Source organism: Arvicanthis niloticus, chromosome 20 (assembly GCF_011762505.2).
Source record: "Arvicanthis niloticus isolate mArvNil1 chromosome 20, mArvNil1.pat.X, whole genome shotgun sequence".
In the NCBI taxonomy this organism is placed as follows: domain Eukaryota; kingdom Metazoa; phylum Chordata; class Mammalia; order Rodentia; family Muridae; genus Arvicanthis; species Arvicanthis niloticus.
Genome location: NC_047677.1, coordinates 51,073,089 through 51,094,017, shown reverse-complemented (window position 1 = coordinate 51,094,017; position 20,929 = coordinate 51,073,089). Strand labels below are relative to the sequence as shown.

Below are 20,929 nucleotides of genomic sequence, written 5' to 3'. Positions count from 1 at the left end.
GCCTTATTTATAATAGCCAGAAGCTGGAAAGAACCCAGATGTCCTTCAACAGAGGAATGGATACAAAAAATGTGGTACATTTACACAATGGAGTATTACTCAGCTATTAAAAATAATGACTTCAAGAAATTCTTAGGTAAATGGATGGAACTAGAAATTATCATCCTGAGTGAGTTAACCCAATCACAAAAGAACACACATGGTATTTACTCACTGATAAGTGGATGTTAGCCCAAAAGCTTGGAATAGCCAAGACTCAACACACAGACCACATGAAGCTGATGAAGAAGAAAGACCAAGTGTGGATGCCTCAGTCCTACTTAGAAGGAGTAACAAAAATACTCAAGGGAGCAAATATGGAAACAAAGTGTGGAACAGAAACTGAAAAAGGAGCCATTTGGAGACCATTCCACCTGGGTCTCCACTCCAGGTACAGTCACCAAAAGTAGACACTGATGTGAATGGCAGGAAGTACATGCTGACAAGAGCCTGATATGGCTGTGTCCTTAGAGCTCTGCCAAAGGCTGACACATTCAGAGGCTGATACTCACAGCTAACCACTGATCTTATCAAGAATTTCCCAATGGAGAAGTTAGAGAGAAGACTGAAGGAGCAGAAAGGGTTTGTGGCCCCATGAAGAGAACAACAATACCAACCAACCAGAGCTTCCCAGGGTCTAAACCACCAGCCTGGGAGCACATAAGGAGGGACCCATGACTCCATCTGTACATGAAGGGGAGGATGGCCTTGTCTGGCATAGGTGGGAGAGGAGATTCTTGGTCCTATGAAGGATGAACATGGAGTATGGGGGGGGGGGGAATTCGAGGGTGGGGAGGTGGGAGTGAAGTGGATAGGTAGGGTCTTAGGGGATAAAATCTGAAATGTAAATATAATATACAACAAAAAAAAAACAAAATAACAACAACAAAAAAAGAATATCATCCATGTATAGGTAAATAATGGCTTAAAGAAACTGCCTACAAACTATTTCTAGCAGTTCTGGCATTAAATACGGACACAGTGTTGGAGTGTTCAGCATTCCCTGTGGAAGAACTTTACACTGATATCATTTTACAGGTTGAGCATTATTATGTTTGTAGTATGAAGGCAATTTTTCCTCAGTTGGGGTTTTTCTGCCTTCTTCTTAATTTCCTGGCTGACCTGAGGCAAACAGCTTGTACTTTCTGTTCTAGGGCCTCAAGCTAGGTCCCTGATTTTATTTTCTGCTGGCAAGAAATTGCCTTGGATATCTCTCTAGGACCTACACTCATTAGACTAGAGGAACTCTTGTCACATTGCCTGCACACCCCTGGAAGCCTAGGCCTTCTTTCTGGTTTATATTCATGAAATCCATTGCCCTTAGAGATGGCTTGTTCACAATGTTGTTTCAGATGACCATGCTTCCCACAGTTAAAGCACAGGGCACTTGAGATCTGAGAACTTTACCTTCTTGTTCACAGTCTTTTTACTATATCTTCCTCAGTTAAAGCACCTCAGATTTTGAGACCTAAGCCTTTAGATACGGCTTGATCAATTATTGTGGCATTATACAGGCTAGAGACAATATTAGTCTTCTCTGTTCATAAGTGCTGCCCTCAACTTTAATGGCCTGATAACATTCTGCATTTCATATTTGCATTTTCAAATGCCAAGGTCTCAATTAGCAGTTGTTTTGCATCAATGTCTGACATGGCTTTGTTCATACCTGGAACTAATCTTTGCAAAAAAAAAAATCAGTGAAGGTTTCCCCTGAGACTTGCATAATTTTTCTAAGAGATGTGGGATTCTTCCCTGGCTCCTCAACTTTGTTCCTTGCTCTTAAAGTTGCTAAACAACATTGCTCTAAGATTGTTTCTTCAAATTGAACCTATTCTTTTTTTTCAAAACAGAAAACAAATTTATTCCGCAGACATTTAAATTATGAATCCTATAAATCAGGACCACCACAATTTCAGACACTCTGTTGCAAAGTGTACAGCAACAGTCACATCTGGAGGATGAATGCGCCATTGAATCTTTTTTAAAAAAGTTTAGCTACCTTGAAATTTGGGGGTGGCACCTCAGAAAGGGTGCCCTTGGGTTTCACAAGGGGAAAAGCACTGTCTCCTCCCAGAGTCACATTTTAAAAAACAGTTTCAGTCACTCACCAAGAACTGGCAGGTGAGGAAGTTGGAGAGGCCCTCTCCAACTCTGCAGAGGACCAAAAGAGCCTGAAGTGTGCTCACTGCTTTCACCCCACACCACACACATCACAAACACAATGGCGGCAGGAGGTCAGGAGGTCGCTTATGACCATTCTGAGAAAGCTGGTGCTAAGGCCAAGAGTAGCCTATCAGGAGGAGGAGTTCTGGAAAAGAAAAGCACAGAAAACACAAAATAACTCTCCCTACACAGCCCTTTGGGCCTGATTGTCCTTTGGAGACTTCGAGTGGTGGCAAAGAGAAACTGGTCTGTGCATGGATCCAGAAGAAGACACTGGGGCTAATGCTCCCAAGAATCCCACAACACCCTACTCAACCAACCTGACCTTGAGTCCAAGTTGGCAAGGTCAAGTCGTTTGTGTGTCCCCACTTAAGCTCAGCTCTCCCCACCTTTGAGAACTCACCAACTAGGTCCCATCACCCACCTTCACAATCACAAATTAAGCAGGAGAAAGAACGTGTCGCCAAGCCACCCATCTGCCAACTTTATGTTCTTCACCCTAGAACCTCTCTGCTCTGCAACTGTAGCACCAATGCAGAAAGCTTCTCTATCTGAAAATAACGAGATCATATGTGTCTACTATTGGTTTTCAAGTATTGTTAGACGCCCTCCCGATTCCCGCTCAGGCGAGCCACATCTATAAACAATCGAAGCCTAGGGCTAAGTCGGGTCCAAGTGGACCTAGTAGCTGCCACAGTTCTCCAGGTAGATCGCAGGTCCTCAGCTGCCAGTGCTGCTCAATTGAGTCCATTTTCTGTAACTTTGAGGCTGTAACTAGAGGGATAGACGACAGCTTCAGCTCTTCACTGTCCAGACCAAGACTCTGTTGGATCCTCATGGCCGTGTCCTCTTCTTCTTTCAGGGACCCCGGGTCAGAGCCAGGAGCCCGAGGGCTACGGGGTGACTGAGTCCGGTTCAGTTTGGCCACCCTCCCACCCCCGACACCGGCGCGCTCGCGGAGCTCGCGACCGCTCGCTGGAGCACCTTCTCCTTGATGAGGTTTCCCTGAGAATACTAGCTGCTGTAGGAGTCATTGTTGGCCGCGCGCGCTCCACCTGCGGTCCACCGCCACTGCTGGATTCGCCAAGAAGCCACCAAGCCTGGGAACCACACTCACCGCCTCGGCCCGCGAAGCGTGCTGGCGCCCGGGGCGATTTCCGCCACGCAGTAGGGCGCCGCCCGGCCACCGCGCTCCCGGGTTCCCCCAGAGGCTGCGCACGGTCCCCTGGGGAGCAAGGTCCTTGGCCTTGGCTGATCCCGCCGGCTGCAGCAGCCGCCTCGCTGGGGTCCCAGCCTTGTCCGCCAGCAGTGCTGCCAGGACCCGCGGGGGCGCAGGCAGGGGGCCCAGGGCAGCACAGGGAGAGGACTGGCCATCGTGTGCCGCCTCCAGCTGCAGTGTCTCACCTATTTGGGCGATGAGCCGGTCCACGTTGGCCGAGCCGCCCAGAAGCACTGCCTGCTGCAGCAGAAGAAAGCTGTCATCATCCTCCTCCACCTCCGCCTCGTCACCGTCACCGGCTTCCTCCTCCTCCTCCCCTACTGATCCCCCCCCCGCCCCCGGCTGTGTGGGCGTCCCTGGCGGCTCTGTTGGCCGCGGGCTCCAAGGGCCAAGGCTGGGGCAGGAGAGAGCCCGGGTCAGATTGGGCCGGGACCTAGCCTGGGACTTCGAAGCCGGGACCACCAGGCAGTGGCACTGCTCACCTTAGAGCCTCAGGAGCCAGAACCTATTCTTGTGTAGCAGCACATAGCACCTATCAACCCTATCAACTGGACCTGTGCTATGTTCCCCTCCTTCCTTTGTGCAAATTCGTGGCTTTGCTCCACCATGGCAACCATTGCAATTGAGGACCAGCCTCTGGTACAGCTGTTACCAATCCTCCCCAGTCTTGGGAAATAATCCTATCCTGAGTAGTCCAATTATTTAGTGCCTGTTTCACACAGGATAAGTGCATCTCATAAGATATCACTCCCTCCTGGAAATGCTTTAGGTCTGTTATTTATACAGGAGGCCATCCTGTCTTGTCATAAACTTGTGGATTATCTTCATTAGCAAGCAAATCATGTATAAGTACTTGGAATGCTGTTGGTGATTCTGTGACCCAGGACAGCCTGTCCTCAAAAGGTGTGAGGCTGTTTCCTGAACATGGCTGTCTCATCTGACTATCCTGCTTTTGCTTTGACTTGACTGCCCTCTGACACTCTTCCTTCTCTCTCTACCTAGGGGAAACTCCTTGTCTCCTGGTGCCTGTGCTCCCCCTAGTCCTGGAGTTTGAGCCACACTAGGACCCTGTCCCCCATCTCCAGTTGGCCTGTAGGAGTCTCACCTTCTGGCTCACTGATTGCTTGACTCCCCATCTACCAGTGACAATTAGGAAAGCTCCTTCTTCTTGAAGGGGAACATTCTACCTTCTTTGGAAAGTCAGTTATGTCAAATGATGTTCTTCTGGGGCACACAGGTGAGAGTATGTTTTGCTGAAGCAGACATGTGAAAGGACACATGAAGTTTTCAAGGAATATAAATATAACCCAGAAGATGGTGGATGCTATCAGGCCATTCCTTACTGGTCATCCTTTGTCATGACTTCATAGAAAGAAATGCACCAAAAAATTTGTCTGGTGGTGTTCTCCAGGCTTCTTGACACTTCTGTGGACTCAGGCCAATTGGCCCAATGAAGTGGAAGTTTCTGGATATGTCACCTGATACAGACTCACAGAGTTTTGTTGAGCTTAGAGAGAGTATAATAGGACACAATGGACAGTGATGGCTGGCTTGCATAGCTAGTTTTGCAACAGTTTGTTGGTCTCAAGTCTTTGTCTTCTCTGATCTTCACTTTGTTGAGTCAGTCTTGGCAGAGAACTTCTGGTGTCCCTGCTGGTCCTTGTCACTCCAGTGCAGACTCATGCTGATTCAGAGAAGGCCTGGCTGTTTCTGCTGGATTGTGCCATCACTGCTGATTCCTGTTTGTTATCCTGAAAACACTGAACTGGACTGCTGGTATCCTGGCAATTGGAGACTGAAACTGCCCCAAGGAGATACTTCTCTTCTTGAAAGGTGTTTTTGCGAGTGGATCGAGCTGCTGCTGCTGATTCATGAAAACTGAACAATGCAGATTGGAATTGCTCTCAAGAATTATTTCTAAACCATTCTACTCCCCCCCTCCCCCGTATCCTAATAACTTTTCTTTTCAACTATCTCTGGTGGGTGGTGGGCTAGAAGGGAGGTTAAAGCATTTAAGAGCCCTTATTGAAAGTAGGCTTGGAAAAATCCAAGCTTACAACTTCTGGTCAGTGTAAATGCTTCCCTGACTCTGAGGAAGTATCCAGCACCCCTCTGGTAGTCTTGGAGATGGAGGAACCTCCAGCCACAGTCTTTAAGGCTATGCCTGACCCTCATCACCTGACCCCATTCTCCTAGCATTGGAGCTGCTATCTGCAGTTCCCTTAGGTCCCAAGGGCCAGGGCGCCCCCTACCTGCCCTTTGCTCACCTTTCCTTCTGAGCTGCCTGTCCCACAGCTCCTCTAGGCCCTTGTGGGTTTTGGTGCAGTCTCCTTAGGCCCTACTTGGCTACTGTGACATTTCTGGTTCTGACCCCATCCCTCCACCCTCAGAGCTGCAACCCTGCAGCTTCCTTAAGCCCTGCTTGGCTCCTTACTGCCTCTCCTACCACTTTTACTTTGAAGCTGCCTGTAAATTCCAAAACTTCTCTAGGCCCTCATGGCTTTTGTGATTCCAATTCCCAACCCTTACCTATGGACAAGATCCTATATGTGATCTGGTTCTCATTCCACTTCTGGCTTCTATCAAAGTCCTGTTATGAGGTACCAAGACTCCTAAGCTTAGCCAGGCTACGCTGATGCCTGCTGAGTTGTGGTGATGACCCACTGAGCAGCTTGGTCCTCAGTTTGTTCTCCTTGAGTCTGGGGGCACCCATGGCTACAGGCTGCAGTGACATTCTGCCTCCCCTTTCTCACCCTGGGACAGTATGTTTTCTACCCTCTCATTCTCTTGGGATGACTCTTAAAAACCTCCCACATGTACATCTGAAACCAAACCTGAAGAGCACAACATTTACTCACCTATCCAGTCAAAATGGGCCTCAATATCCCTTAGATAAATAACATGAATGTCCACTCAAGGGCACCTCTGATCCTGATGTTATTAAGCATCTTTACAAATACTACAAGCACTCAGGGAAGTGCAGAGAGATTCCTCCATTCCCAATTGATCTTTTCTCAAAACTCTGTTTGTCTCTCCCCCACCCTCACACAATGTAACCATGCTGTCCTCTAAGTAACATCCATGGCTCTGTAAGTTTGTTGCAGTTTGGGAGCCAGAAGTCAACCTAACAGGAATGGGAGTGTTGGGAGCCGACTTTTAGCAGAAAGCGGCTATCAGTTTTACAGCCATCTTGAGCCATATACCCTGACGTGAGACTTGTTTTCAACAGCTGAAGCACACTCTGATATCCAACATATTTTGTTTTGCTGTTTACTGCCCCCAGCTACAAGGCACTCGTGGTAGCCACGCCTGCAAGGCATGCAGTTCACGTGCTGTCCACGTGCTATCCATGCCATACATGCCTGTAAGGTGCAGGTGGTATCCACGCCTGTAAGGCTTACGTCATATCAACACCTACAAGGCACGTGGTATCCACGCACCTACATTGCATGTGGCAAAAGCGTATAAATATCCCAGATTTCCCTTCAATAAAGGAGAAAAGAGACTAGAGACTAGAGACTTGAGACCTGACCACACACCCTGTCTTGTCTCCATTCTTCGCGTTGATTGCCCCTCTAGCACCACTCTCTCTCTCTTGACCAGAGCACTTAGCGACTAAGCAACTAAGCGTTGAGGCAGAGTGTGGACCTCAACATGGGAGAAAGCAAAGGAGCAGGCCAGCTGCAGCAGGTGCACTTCCAGCACACACTCCTCCTGGCTGGTGAATCTCTCAGCTCCCTCCTGCAGTGTCCTCTGTCCATAGTCAGATCTCATAATCCCCCTGTCTCCAAGCCTTCTGTGTTCTCATCTCACTGGATTCTGTTTTACAGGAATCCAGGTATCTTTTAGGTATGAGTGGCATTAGACTGTTTTAAGCTCTCCTACTTCAAGTAAAAGCTGGCTCTGCATTTGGGGTATGGCTTCCCCTCCTCTACACCCAAGCATCTTAGTATAAATGTTTCCTCCAAAATCTCTGTCCCATATCAGGCGATCCACTTAAGTATGGAACAGAAAAAGAAGAGATAAATAAAGGCACAGACCATTCACAGTAGGGACTATTGCTCCTCATTTCTGCTCTGTAAGTTTTGTCTTAATTCTCTAAATTCAATGACGTGTCTGCTTACACACTGTGTTCTATGCCTACAACTCTATACTGCAGAGGGAACAAGCCTAGGGACATGTGACCTAGACCTGTGTCTCTTGACATTGTTCTCAGAAGAGAGCAATGTCCACTGTGGGTGCAGGGATCTGGGTGCCCCCATTGTGCTGTGACCTCATGAGAACAGGCCAATAAATTTCTGTTTGGAGGGTTGGGGAGGGGAGACTGCCATTGTTCCCAGTGTCTCTCCCTTGGTGTGCAGATAGAGGTGTGAGCTCACACTGTTCCTCCACCACACCTTTTCTCTACCATCATGGACTTAAACCCTCTGAGACTAGAGAACAGATTAAACACATATTTATAAGTTGCTGAGGGTCACAGTGTCTTATTATAGTCATAGAAATATAACTAAAGCCAGGTGTGATGACACAGGCTTTTAATCCCCGCATCAGGATGCAAAGACAGGTGGAAGTCTGTGAGTTCAAGGCCAGCCTTGTCTACATGGTGAGTTCTAAGACAGCCAGAGCTGTGGAGACAGACCTTGTCTCAAAACAGAATAAAATAAGAAGAAAAGTAACAGAGGCAGAGCCTTTTTGTGGAGCTGCCTAAGGCCAGCTGCTTCCTTAGGTTAGTCAGGGTGAAACCTAAGAGCATGAAGTTCCCAGGGAAACTGGGAAGAGATCAGGTCAAGTTCGACAGAATCAAAGCCTGTATAGATTTACTTTCCTCACACTACTGATCAGGGATGATGCCTCTCATCTCCAGTGTGTACTCTCTGGAATGAGAATCATCTTTCTTCCAATGTCTGCCCCGGCCTGGGGGATTCGACGAGACCTTAGGGAAGGGGGCGAACGAATGAAAAGACAAGAGACACAAAGAATGAGAGCAAGTCTGGGGTTCTGATCAAGCTCTGAAACTTTAATTTTGGGAGCAGGTTATAAAGACACAGCAAACCCGGAAGTTTGGGTGAGGGTCATTGCTTAGGGCTATCCTACTATGGAATCCTTATCGCCCTAGACCTTCCCACTGTCAATATCTTATCGCCCTAGACCATCCCACTGTCATAACTTTATTGCCCTAGACCATCCCACTGTCATAACCAGTTCCAAGGAAATGCCAGACGTTCTTTAGGTTCCTGGGACCTGAGACCTGTGAATGTCCTTTCTTAACCTTGTACTGACTAGACTTTCTAAAACAGCAGGTAATTTCCTGGGTTTGGCTCCTGGCATCTGCTCCCTTTTAGCAATTTTAAACGAGGCTGGCAGGCAAATTCGGACATTAAGAAATCTCATTGGCAGATAATGGGCATTGACCAGAGGGGGAAAGCATTGACCTGATCCTCCCAGTATCATTTGTAATGGTGTCTTTTTGGGGAGGAGAGGGTTATTTATCTCATGGGCCATGTAGGATATCGAGGGTCTTAGTCGGCTCCTTTGAGACACAAGAAATCAACACCAACCTCTATGCAATCAGGTTTGCTTTTCAGGGGACTCAGAAGCAGACAATTTGGGTCCTCCCCCTGCGGTACCTCGTCATGCACCCCTTGCAGGTACCCACATTGTGTCCGTGCCATGCCGAACCAACGTGCATAGATCTGAGTTCTATGCAGCTCCTAAAGGAGATGTGTCATCGCAAGGCTCAGCCAAGCCTCTATCAGCCGAATCAAGTCTATGATAATGTAGTTGTAGATGCCAAGGAGTCAATTTGTTGTTTTATAAAGCCAGTGAGTCTGTTAAAGGCCCACGGGTAGAAAGACAAAAGGTGAAGGGGACTGATCACAGGGCCCGGGATGGAAGGGAGAAGGGTAGTAAGCCAAGGAGAGGCAGAAAACTACTTTTTCTTGTTCTCGCTGTTTCTTTTGACATTCTAATCTCTTTCTGATCTTGACCACACTATCTCTAACTACCCCAGTGTAGTCAGTATAAAAACAGCTTTCCTCCTTGGGGGCGGCACAGAGCCCCCTTTGCTGAATAAAAAGCAGATGAGAGATTTTTCTCTGATGCCAATCTCTAGCTGTTCGATGTCCTTGTCAATGGCCCGTCTAGGTTCTGAGTAGTACAAGTCCCGAGGCTTGCATCAGGATCAGAACTTCCAACAGCGGATACCATGGGTGGCTCATTTTTATCTGGAAAGGAAAAAGAAGGGAATTCTCAGGGAGATTTCTCTTCCCTGGATTTCAATTGTTATCCATTTTATCTACAGTTGGGTCTGGCTTTGTGGAGGTATCTGTTTCGACAATCTTTCTGGCAGCCATTTAGCCACGCCTTCTTTGATATCAAACAGACGTATCGATCCTCGGGCCCCATATGAGAACTGAATCTAGGCCGTTCCATTTAAAGGTAAGGAGGTCCTTCCACATAACTGTGGCATAATTTTTATTAGTCTCAGGGTGCCAGAGGTGATCGGCAGCAGATTTGCCATGAGCGTCCAGATTTAGAAAATTGAGAACAACAAGGCATGATGGAGATATTTCTAGGAGACCCCTTCTGGGGGTATAACTCCCAATCTTTATTTTTTAAAAGCCAATTTTTTTTTTTTTTTTTTTTTTTTTTTTTTGCAAAACCAGGCCAAAACCACCAGTAGCTGCTCCTCCCACACTCAGAGTGTTATGAAGACATTATTTTAAAGTTCCACGATACCTGTTTCACAAAACCTTGTCCTTGAAGATTATAAGGAATCCCAGTAATATGGGTAATATTACATTGTCAACAAAACATCTCAAATGTCTGACTGCAATAGCCAGTTCCATATTCTCTCTTAATCTGATATGGAACACCAAGCATAGAAAGATAATGTAGGCAGTAACTAATTACATTTTTAGTTGCTTCTCCTCTTAAAGCAGTTGCAACTAGAAAGCCTGAAAAGGTGTCAATTTACATGTACATGTTTTTATTTTCCAAAATTAGAAATGAGTAACATCCAGTTGCTATAATTGATTATGTATAAGTCCTCAAGGATTAACACCATTATCAAAAAATCGAGGACACAGAGAACAAGTTTTTGCAATTTGACTTGCACCAACTTGCACTCTCTAGAAATATTAAATTATTGTCTCAAGCTATTATTATTTTGATGATATAAAGAATAAGATTGTATGGCCAATTGTTTCTGTAAGGCTTATAATGTGCCTGGTATACAAATCTGCTGTGGCATTGTCCTGGGGTCCAGGCAATCCAACATGAGCTCTTAAATGTCTTATAAAGTTAAGGAAAAGTACATATTTCTTCAATTAAGCTGTATTTGTAAAATTTGAGAATTAGCAATATCTTTAAAAAGGAACAATTTTAAGCAATTATAAACCATGAGCTATAATATACTGGCTATGAGTATACAAATTGAAAGCTAGATTTTTTTAAACATTTCAAACAGTGGCTATAGCACATAATTCAATTATTTCTGCTGAAGCAGGGGAAACTTAAGAAAATGAACATGTGATCCAATTATATATATATAGTCTTCCCACTAGGTGAGCTGTCTGTAAATATTTTCTGCCTTTGAATATTTTCTGGAGCAACAAGCACTCCCCAAAAATTTAAAGCTCGTTGTATGAGCGTGAAGGCTTGCATTAAAACTCCTTCAGAGAGATCAACAAATAAAATACCATGCAATGAACAATATACACTGAAAGATTCAAACTCTTAACTTTTTGTATTAAAGCAACAACAAATTTTGTACATAATGTAAGGCTATTAGTCATTCCTCGAGGCAAAACTTTCTAATGATATCACTTCATGGGCTCTCAAAAATTATAAGCATACTTACTGAGTGCAAACCCCTCACCTTTACTAGGATGTAAAGAAATGGTATAAAAACACTGTTCTAAATTTATAATAATTCTATATGCATTTTTTGGAATGGCAGTTAGAGTAGGCAAATCAGGCTGCAATATCCCACAAGTTTCATAAATCTTAAGTTTGAACTTTGTTTTGAGTTAATTCTTTGTTTTAAGCAATTCTTTTATTAGCAGGCACAGCTATGCTATAGAGGAAAGCAGGCATAACTTTAATTTCTCCAGCATGATCATTATATAACTCTTGGCCCATAAATTGTTATGAATGTCTTTGGGTCTGAGGCTAACCTTTCTTCCCCAAGGAAGAAGCAATGTAATAAACTAATTTCGGAAAACATCTTTCTAGGGGCTGGTCAGAGTGACCATGACAAAAGGAATGTCACACAAGCTTTTGCTGAGCCCATTCTGAGCTTTGTCTTAACTCAAGTGTGAGAGTTCTTAATCTGGGCCTATTTCTTGAGGCCTGGCCCAACGATTATCCTTCCTGTACTGAGGACAAATTCCAGGGGAGTGATTCTGCTGTCTGTCTATGCCTCTATTTTTTGGACAGTCTTTCCGAAAATGACCCATGTCCTCATACCTAGAACATTCCTTATCACCTCAGTGCTGTGAAAGCATGGCTTGGACTGAAGTTAGCATTCTCACAAGCCAATTGTGTAAAAAACAACTCCTGCCTGGGGTCTCTAAAAATTCTACCAGCCCTTTTAGCAGCCAACCTACAAATTCCTAAAATGATTTATCAGAGCCGTGTGTGTTCTAGATAAAACTCCCACTGAGATCTCAGTTTAACTATATTTTTTAGTTTCTTTTGCAATATTAGAGCGTAACCATAATTTTGGGAAACAAAACCGATTTTTAACAATGTAAACAATTTATTTTCTCTAAAATCAACATCAAGTACATTACTTTCATGTTACTAAGTTTGGCTGTCAGTTCTTATGTATGAATGCATGATAGTGCAACTTTTAATACCTCTTAAAGAGACATCGTTTTAAATCCTATCTTTATACATCTGGTTTCTGAATGACTCCAATCCTGAGTTACCAGTTTTAAGCCAACTTTCTGTTACCAAAGTTGCAAAAAATATTTTTAATCATACCCAATAACTTATAAGCAAATAATCTATATCCAAGACATGCAGAACATTTTATACTTCTGAAACCAGTCTGAAACAAAAATGAAGTGTACATATATTTACATCTATTTGAACTAAACAAATTTTTCTTGCTTTTTCTAGCTGTAATTTCAAGAGAAGCACCTTGCCACCTGTTGAACCCAATAATCATAGTCACAGATTTTTGTAGGAGAAACATCCATTAGCTCCTTACCATAAAGCCATAAAAACCTGTGGGTCACTTTAAGAGCAGCTTTTACATCAATGAGACCATGGCAGGGCTCCTCCATCTGTGCTAGACTCCTAACCACAGGTACAGGACTCCAAAGGCCAATTGAAACTGCTTTTTATTTTTACTTTTTCTCCTCTCTCTCTTTAGTTAAAAACTAAATCAAGGGTTGAACAACCAGCAGATAAAGTTTTAACTATTTTCTTTTAAACATGAAACATGGAACAACATTCAAGCAACAAAACAAAAACACAGACATAAACTGACAGACAAGGACAGATTTGGTGAACCAAGGACAAAAAATAGACATAGAGAGCAGTACTGAGGGTCTCTCCTGGAGGAGCCAGAGAAAAGGCAGGACAGGCTCCTGATTTTCTCCTGCTCCCAGGAGGGCTCTAAAATGGCCTTTTTCTTTTCTTTTGTTAACACGGCTGAAGGCCGGAGATCGGACAACTGCATTAGCTCTTTCTCTCCCTCATCTCCAAGGTTGAACGTTTTTATCTCCTCCTTAGGAGGTGTAGCATTTTTTTTTTTCATCAATAGTCTCCTCTTGGGGAAACATCGACAAACATCACCAATGAAATCTTTTCTATTTGGGAAAAGGGAAAAATTCTATTCTATCTCTATTTCTGTCTTCTATTCTAACTCTATTCTAACTAACCTAACTCACTATTCTAACTAACTCTATTCTATTTGTACATCTTTCAGAGTACATGGTCACATGTTACAAGGTTCATCACAAGTTCACACCAAAATTCCAAAGAATTTTTTAAGATCCTTTTTTCTTAACCCTTACTCCTCATGCCTTGAGGGACTCCTTGAGACCCTTTAAGAACAAATCATGTTTGCTCAATGCTTGTCCCAGAATTGCGTTGCTTTTTCTTACCTTCACCGGATCAATCTCACAGGCGGGTGACTCTGCGGCGATCACAATGCGGATCTTCTCTTTTCTCTCCAGAGAAGCATCGATCCTATGCTTTCGGGACGTCCCTGTGGAAGCAACATTCGATCAGACCCCTGACCCATAGGCCACACGTCGGGTGCCAAGTGCCCCGGCCCAGGGGATTCGACGAGACCTTAGGGAAGGGGGCGAACGAATGAAAGGACAAGAGACACAAAGAATGAGAGCAAGTCTGGGTTCTGATCAAGCTCTGAAACTTTAATTTTGGGAGCAGGTTATAAAGACACAGCAAACCCGGAAGTTTGGGTGAGGGTCATTGCTTAGGGCTATCCTACTATGGAATCTTTATCGCCCTAGACCTTCCCACTGTCAATATCTTATCGCCCTAGACCATCCCACTGTCATAACTTTATTGCCCTAGACCATCCCACTGTCATAACCAGTTCCAAGGAAATGCCAGACGTTCTTTAGGTTTCTGGGACCTGAGACCTGTGAATGTCCTTTCTTAACCTTGTACTGACTAGACTTTCTAAAACAGCAGGTAATTTCCTGGGTTTAGCTCCCGTCAAGTGTCCACACTGCACAGGCCTGAGGAACTCTGGGGTCAACTTGGTTATCAGATCCACTGTCCCCCACACCTGTGACATTCATGTCCCTCACCTCATCAGTTCATAGTGTGAGTGAAGGTTAGAGAGGGAGTGAGAGGGTCAGAGATTACATAACTTCTACCACACTGTCATCATTATTCTGTGTTATAGTCAGTGACGGTTCCTCTCCTACTGTGACTGAGTCACTAAAGCAATGGAAGTGTAGACACAGGACAAGTACACTGTAGACAGAAACCAGTTCCCCCTGTTCTATGTTGTCTCCAAAGGGGTCTCTCTTCCCAGTGGACAAGAGGGTCTACTGTGCTGATGCAATGATCCAGGTCCACATGGACAAACCCAGGACTCAGAATAAAGATCCTTGTAAAAAAAAAAAATACTGACCTGGAGCCACAGACTCTTCATCTAGGAAGTAACACCAGGAATCTGTGTCTCAGCCCAAGGCTGACAAGGTGGACACTGAGGGAAGAGGCAATGAAAGTCCTGCAGTCAGGCTTGGCTGTGTGAGGCACCCACTGCAGGGAAAACAGAGCTTGGTCTATGTCAGGTCTGTGTAGGGCTTGCAGGCCAGTGCCTCTGCTTTAAGGAGAAGAACCTTCTACTGTGTCCCCAATCGCTTGTGTCACCATTATATTCCTGAAAGTGGCTTTTCTTCTGGAAGACTTCAGGGTCTGATTTCTGAAGAGAAGAAGGAAGGGGAAGGGTGGAGGAGAGGACAGAGAGTCTGACCTGCGGGTCTCTCCTGGTGTCCAGACGGCTCCTGGGTCAGAACTCGGAGACACCATGACAGAGCTCTGTCCACAGCACAGGGTTGAGGCAAAGACTTAGTCTCCAGGCAGAGAGGTCAGGGGCGGGGAAGCCCAGGGCTGGGGATTCCCCATCTCCCCAGTGTCACTTCTGCTCCTAACCTGCCCCTACTAGCCCCACCACAGGTAGAAGGGGTGACTACAGGTCACATAGTCTCAAGCCAGATCTCCATATTAATGAGGTACCTAAAGGACAGAAGAGCTTAGCCAATTATGCTTTCCATTCCCAGATACTCCTCCCTACAAAATGCATCTAACCTCAGGCCTGCCCTGAGAAAACAGGGAATGGTTTCTCATCTACTTTCTGCCATGACAATAAACTTCTTAAAACCATGGACTGTTTCTTTTGCATTGGGATCCACCATGGGAACAGTGGAATAGGCCTTTGTCTAAAGAGTCTCATCTAATCTCCTGCAGAAAACCTCTATGTGTTCCCAACCACAGTGACCATCAACCCAAGCAAGCCAGATGCCCACAACTAAGCCAAGCCAAGGACTCTCCCTGTGGGGCACAGCTGGTATTTCTCTCCGCCTCTCACCTTTGGCCATGGAAACATTGCCCCCCACTTCATTCTCGGCTCTTCTCCAGCTTCTAGTGGCACCTGGGTGCCCAAGAGCCTGAGATCCAGACAGTCTCCAGCAGCCCTGCAGGCCCAGAGGCTCCCCTGAGACTTCAGACAGCACTTGACCACCCCCGGAGCAGTGTTCCCACTGTGGTTTCTCACAGCCCAACACAGCCTGGCGCCTACATGGGGCGAGAGCACAGTCAAACTTCCCACATCCTGCCTCCTGCCTCCCTGAGCAGTGGCCCTAGCCCCATGCTGGGGCAGACCTGGGACTCCACACTTTAATCCAACAGTGCTACTGTGGTAGTTTCTGCTTCTCCTTCTTTCCAGTGTCTTTTCCAGGGATCTCGGGTGTCTGGTGTGATCTGTCTGTTCTTCTCTCAGGAGCACATCCACAGCTGAGATAAGACCTAACATCGGTGCTTCTCTCTCCTGAAACTTGGATGCAGATATTTGAATACGAACTGTCTTATATTTAAAATCTTAATCTCCACTGCCAGCTCTATGGACCTGTGACTTGCAGCCCGGCCTTGGGCATGCAGGATGCGGTATTCAGCATAGTCTGCCTTAAAGTCTTGTTCACAAGCCTGTTGTTGCTCTGCACTGTGGATGGCTCTACATTGCAGGAGAACAAAGTCCTCCTCATAGGCCTGTAACCATTTAAATTAACTAATATTTGTAATACTAAAAACACAGGAGGAATAAACTGAGGCAATAACTTGCAACTGCAGCGAGGAAACTTTATTTTCTAAACTATATATGAGATATCTATTACAAGCCTGGTTCTACAACTAAAATGCCAGCTCTTCAGAAATCTCTCTGTGTGTCATTCTACCAAGCTAGCCTGTCTACCTTTCTCTTGAGCTCCTCCAAACCCAAGAAGGGTCCTTAGCTCTCTTTCCTAGATTTTTTTTTCATTTATATCTTGCCAGATGCTTCTCTTTTGTTCCTGAAAGGCCAAAGAGAAAATGCCTATGACTTACTCGGAGCTTCTGCCATGAAGGCTTTTCAAAGCTGAGAGAGAGAAAGAAAGAGAGAAAGAGAGAGAGAGAGAGAGAGAGAGAGAGAGACAGACAGAGAGAGACAGAGAGAGAGACAGAGAGAGACAGAGACAGAGACAGAGACAGAGACAGAGACAGAGACAGAGACAGGGGAGATTCCCTGCTGTCCTGGATTAATACACAAGCTACCACTGGGAGTCTTTTTCCCAGTGGAGACATGCAGGAACTACATTGAAGCAATAGTCCCTGAGGGGCTCACCTCAAAAGCTTCTGCACCACAAAAGCCATCAAAGCAGCAACAGACCCTGCCTTCTCGACCCAGACTATTTCCAAAGGAGTAAAATGTCTCTCAGGAGCAGTCCATGGTGATGACACCTTCTTTCCTGCCTCAGCCTACTGCCTTGGTTAAACACTGCAGGAGCTGTCCACAGTGTTAGTGCCTCCTCTCCAGACTCCCTGAGTGGCCACACAGAGATGGAGCCTCAGAAAAAAACAGCTAAAGTTGGAAAGGACATTCCAGCCTAAGCCTTGGCCTCAATGCAGAGAAAACAGGGTGTGAAAAGAAAGCACCATTACCTGGGCAGAAAACCCCACCAATCTCTGAGCTCTCTGAGCATCCCTGATTCCCTGCTGTTTGTTCCCAAGAGCCAAGGGCAGCCATTCCTGGATCTATCCCTCCATACCCTGGATCTTCCAATAAACCTCTTTCATGAGATTTACTGCCTGGTTTGACTCTCTCATCAGAAGAAGCCAAGAAGAAAAGCAGCAGTGAAGAAAAGAAAAGAAGAGAAGGAGCTGACTGAGGCTCCTGAGATCCTAGCTCAGCTGTGGAGACCCTCTCCTGGGAGTTACAATGCCTCTGCTGAGGAGGCTTCCTCTCAGTGCTGTGTGGTTCCTGGGCCCTGTGTCTCAGGATGTCCTTCCACTGGGACACTGTCCCACCTCAGAGCTATGTGGTTCCTGGGCTTTCAAGTCTCAAGATCCCCTTCCATCTGAGCAGAAATGTTTACATCTACAGCCTCTCCTCCCAACCAGCCAGAGCAGCTCTGTAATCTTGAAAACACTGGGAACAAACTCCATCCACAGGGACCTTCCCTGTTAATCTACAGGTTTCAAGACAATTTCCACTGGCTTGGTGTCTCCTCCCAGTAACAGACTTAAAAAAACAATGCAAAGCCATCTGTGAGGGTGGAATTCATGCCCCATACATGAAATCTATTATACTAAGCTTCAGGATCGACCTTTAACTCCCAAGACTGGAGAGATATGTACCTAGCTACCTTCCTTAGTCTCCTGTTGCACAGTGGGAAGTATTGTTTTGGAGATGAATGTCAGGTGAAGGCTAGAAAAAGTGACACACATAAACAAGAAATAGGACTCCAACAAGGACAACCTCCCTCCATTAATAAATTGGAACTATGACCAATTGTTTGGCCAGTGTAACTTCTCCACAGGTATTCAGTAAGCCTTACTCCCTGCTGGCTGCTTTCAGTCCATCTGTTTATGTACATTCCAAGCCTGGGACCATTTAACCCCCTAACTGCCTTCTCATACCTAAAGTCAATACCTCAGGACCAGCTGATAGGGTTGAGTGGAGGGAACTCTCTTCAAGCATGGACCAACAGACCCACCATTTGTTAAGAAGCTGTAGCTGGTGCAATTAAAACCAGTTTTAAACTCAGGCCTCTGTATATTTCATTATTTGGATGACCTGTTAATATGACAAGCTAAAGGCAAAATTAAAAACAAACCTCAGAGAATCTTAAACAGGAAGCCATAAAAGCCCTAAAAGAAAGAGGCTTTGTATTATCCAAAGATAAGATTCAACTTGTTCAGGCTGGAGAGATGGCTCAGCATGGATTCAGCATGAGCTCATGTCATGGGTTCCAATACTTATTCTGGTGTCTCTGAAGAGATGGATTGGCAGTTAAGAGCACTGACTGCTCTTCCAGAGGTCCTGAGTTCAATTACCTGCAACCACATGGTGGCTAAAAACCACATCATGGGTTCCAATACTCTATTCTGGTATATCTGAAGAAAGTTACAGTGTACTCATATACATAAAAGAGAATAAATCTTTAAAAATGAAGATTCAACTTATCAGACACATCACATTCCTAGGGAGAGAAATCAGTATACCCTCAATTTGGCCAGCTACACCTGTCAGTGACTTCTGCAGTGCATTCACCCTGAATATCAGTCAAAGCTTCTTAGGCAATATTAATTGGTTTAGGTCTTGGCTCACCATACCAAACAGGCAATCACAGCCTTTATTTGCTTTTCTTAAAGGTGAACAAGGACCCCTTCTCTCCTCTCTCCCTGATGCCAGCAGCCAGAGGGGCCCTTTGTTCTATTAAACACCACATTAGAAACACCTGGCATGTATGATCCACAAACACCCAATCCAGGTCTTTACATTCAGTTCTTCCCCACAGTGTTTGGAGCCTTACATCAACCTCAGGGGTCCTAGAATGGCCTCCATGCTCCAACAGGGGTAGTTTCCTCAACTACTAACCAAGGTTGACACTTTATCCACAATAATAAGGACAGGACAATTACTAACCGAGGTTGACACTTTAATCCACTATAAGGACAGGAAGAGAACATACCTTAAAAATTATAGGTAAAGAACCTGATCTAACTGTTTTCCTTCCCCATCTCAGACATCCAATGGCTCCTGAGAAACCACACCTCCTTTGCTAACAGCCTCATTGATACCCAGGGATAGACAGACAATCATTACCTCAAAGATAAATTCTTGCAGCCCCACCAGTCTTTAGGTGCTTCCTTCTCCACTGTTCTCTTGGTCTTCTCATCCCAAAGCCACAGCTTTTACAGATGGAGAGCACAGGATGGTTGTCTACACAGTATACCAAAGCGACACCAGCTCTGAGTTACATTTTTCCCTCTCACAGAAAAACCTTCCTGATTTAAAGAACTGTATTCTATCTTCTGGTTTTAACATACCTGAAAAAACAACACAAAAGCCTAGTCCTATGTTCAGACAGCACTTAATATTGGTCAGGCTTACTCCTGTTGCTAGTCTGTTCCTATTTCAGACTTGGTGGCAATCCTCTTTCCCACCTATTAAGATTTCAAAAATACTTTAAAGTAGAACATACCCATTTTTAGTCAGCCATGTGTGGTCACGCTCATCCCTCACCAGATATGCCTGTGATGGCAACAACTTCAGCCAGTAAGATTGTCACAACTGAGGCCTTTACTCTGTCACCCCTCACTGCTAAACAACTCCCATAAGACAACGATATTAATCTGAAAGGGCTAAAGCTCAAATTCCTCAATGCCCCCCTAAAATACCTCAAACACACCCTCAGAACTTGCTCCTTCTGTCCCTCCCTAATTCGAATCCTGCTATACAACAATTGGGCACCAACCTCAGAGCCCTAAGGCTAATGCCTTCTTGCAAGTATGATGTCACTACATATCATCATTCAGTCCATAAAATTTGTATTCATTATCACTGATATCAATTCCCATAAAAAGAAACCTTAATTAATCTCATGTTCTCCAATTTTGCTGTTATGGGGTCCCTCGCCATATCAACGCTGACACTGGACCAGCATTCGAGAGCCATCAATTCTAAAATTTCTGCAAGACTTGGAAAATTGTCCACCACACTGGTGTCCCTCACAACTCTCAGGGATAAGCTGTCATTGAAAAAAACAAGTCAAACACTTAAAAAATAATTAATTAAACACAAGGCTGTCTACCACAAAATACAAAAGAAGACATGGCATTATTCACACTGAATGTAAGACAAACCCTCTAGAGGTCAACCATCAAGTATACCACCCATCCTGGTCAAATGGTAAGACCCATTTGACAGGTGTTGCAAGGAACCTGATTCCCTATTAACAGTAGGAACGGGATTTGTTTGTATCTTCTGGAGACCAACCTCACTCCTATCTGCCTATGAGCCTTCATGTCTGATGAGACTCTCCAGTCAGAAATATGGCGTACCTGATGGTCACTGAGAAAACAAAGAGGAGACCAGGCAGGCACCGGAACACACAAAACCATGATCACCTGGAAGGCACTCATGTCTCACCTGGACACAGCTCAAGCAGCTGTTCCCCCCAGACCCAACCAAATATGGCTCCTTCTGTTAGTCTCATGGCTGATTTTACCTGGATTAACACCATACTGGGGCAAGCCCCACTCCTGCTAACATATGCTTTCCTTATTTATGTCATGGAAACATATCATGGGGAGAACCAGGTATTCAGGACAGGAGAGCTGCTCCAGCAGGATGTCAGAAACCCATTATGATTTCCTATCACACAAATGCCACTTCCAGTGCTGATTCCTTTGCTTGCTTTCCTTGACATCAGACCCCATCATGCCTTAAGGACGTTAAGACTTATGAAGAATTTCCCT

General features: G+C 45.1%; 1 long non-coding RNA gene and 1 pseudogene across 1 annotated transcript; both read right to left on the bottom strand.

Moving 5' to 3' along the window:
- Nucleotides 1-2,861: 2,861 nt before the first annotated feature.
- On the bottom strand, nt 2,862-5,104 carry LOC117724226 (GSK-3-binding protein FRAT2-like; annotated as a pseudogene).
- A 3,313-nt stretch (nt 5,105-8,417) lies between these two features.
- Nucleotides 8,418-18,087, bottom strand: LOC143435257 (uncharacterized). The gene is made up of 2 exons (XR_013105394.1): nt 14,544-18,087; nt 8,418-13,643 (listed from the first exon to the last, which is right to left on the bottom strand). It is a non-coding gene; the product is annotated as an uncharacterized LOC143435257 (long non-coding RNA).
- Nucleotides 18,088-20,929: the final 2,842 nt, after the last annotated feature.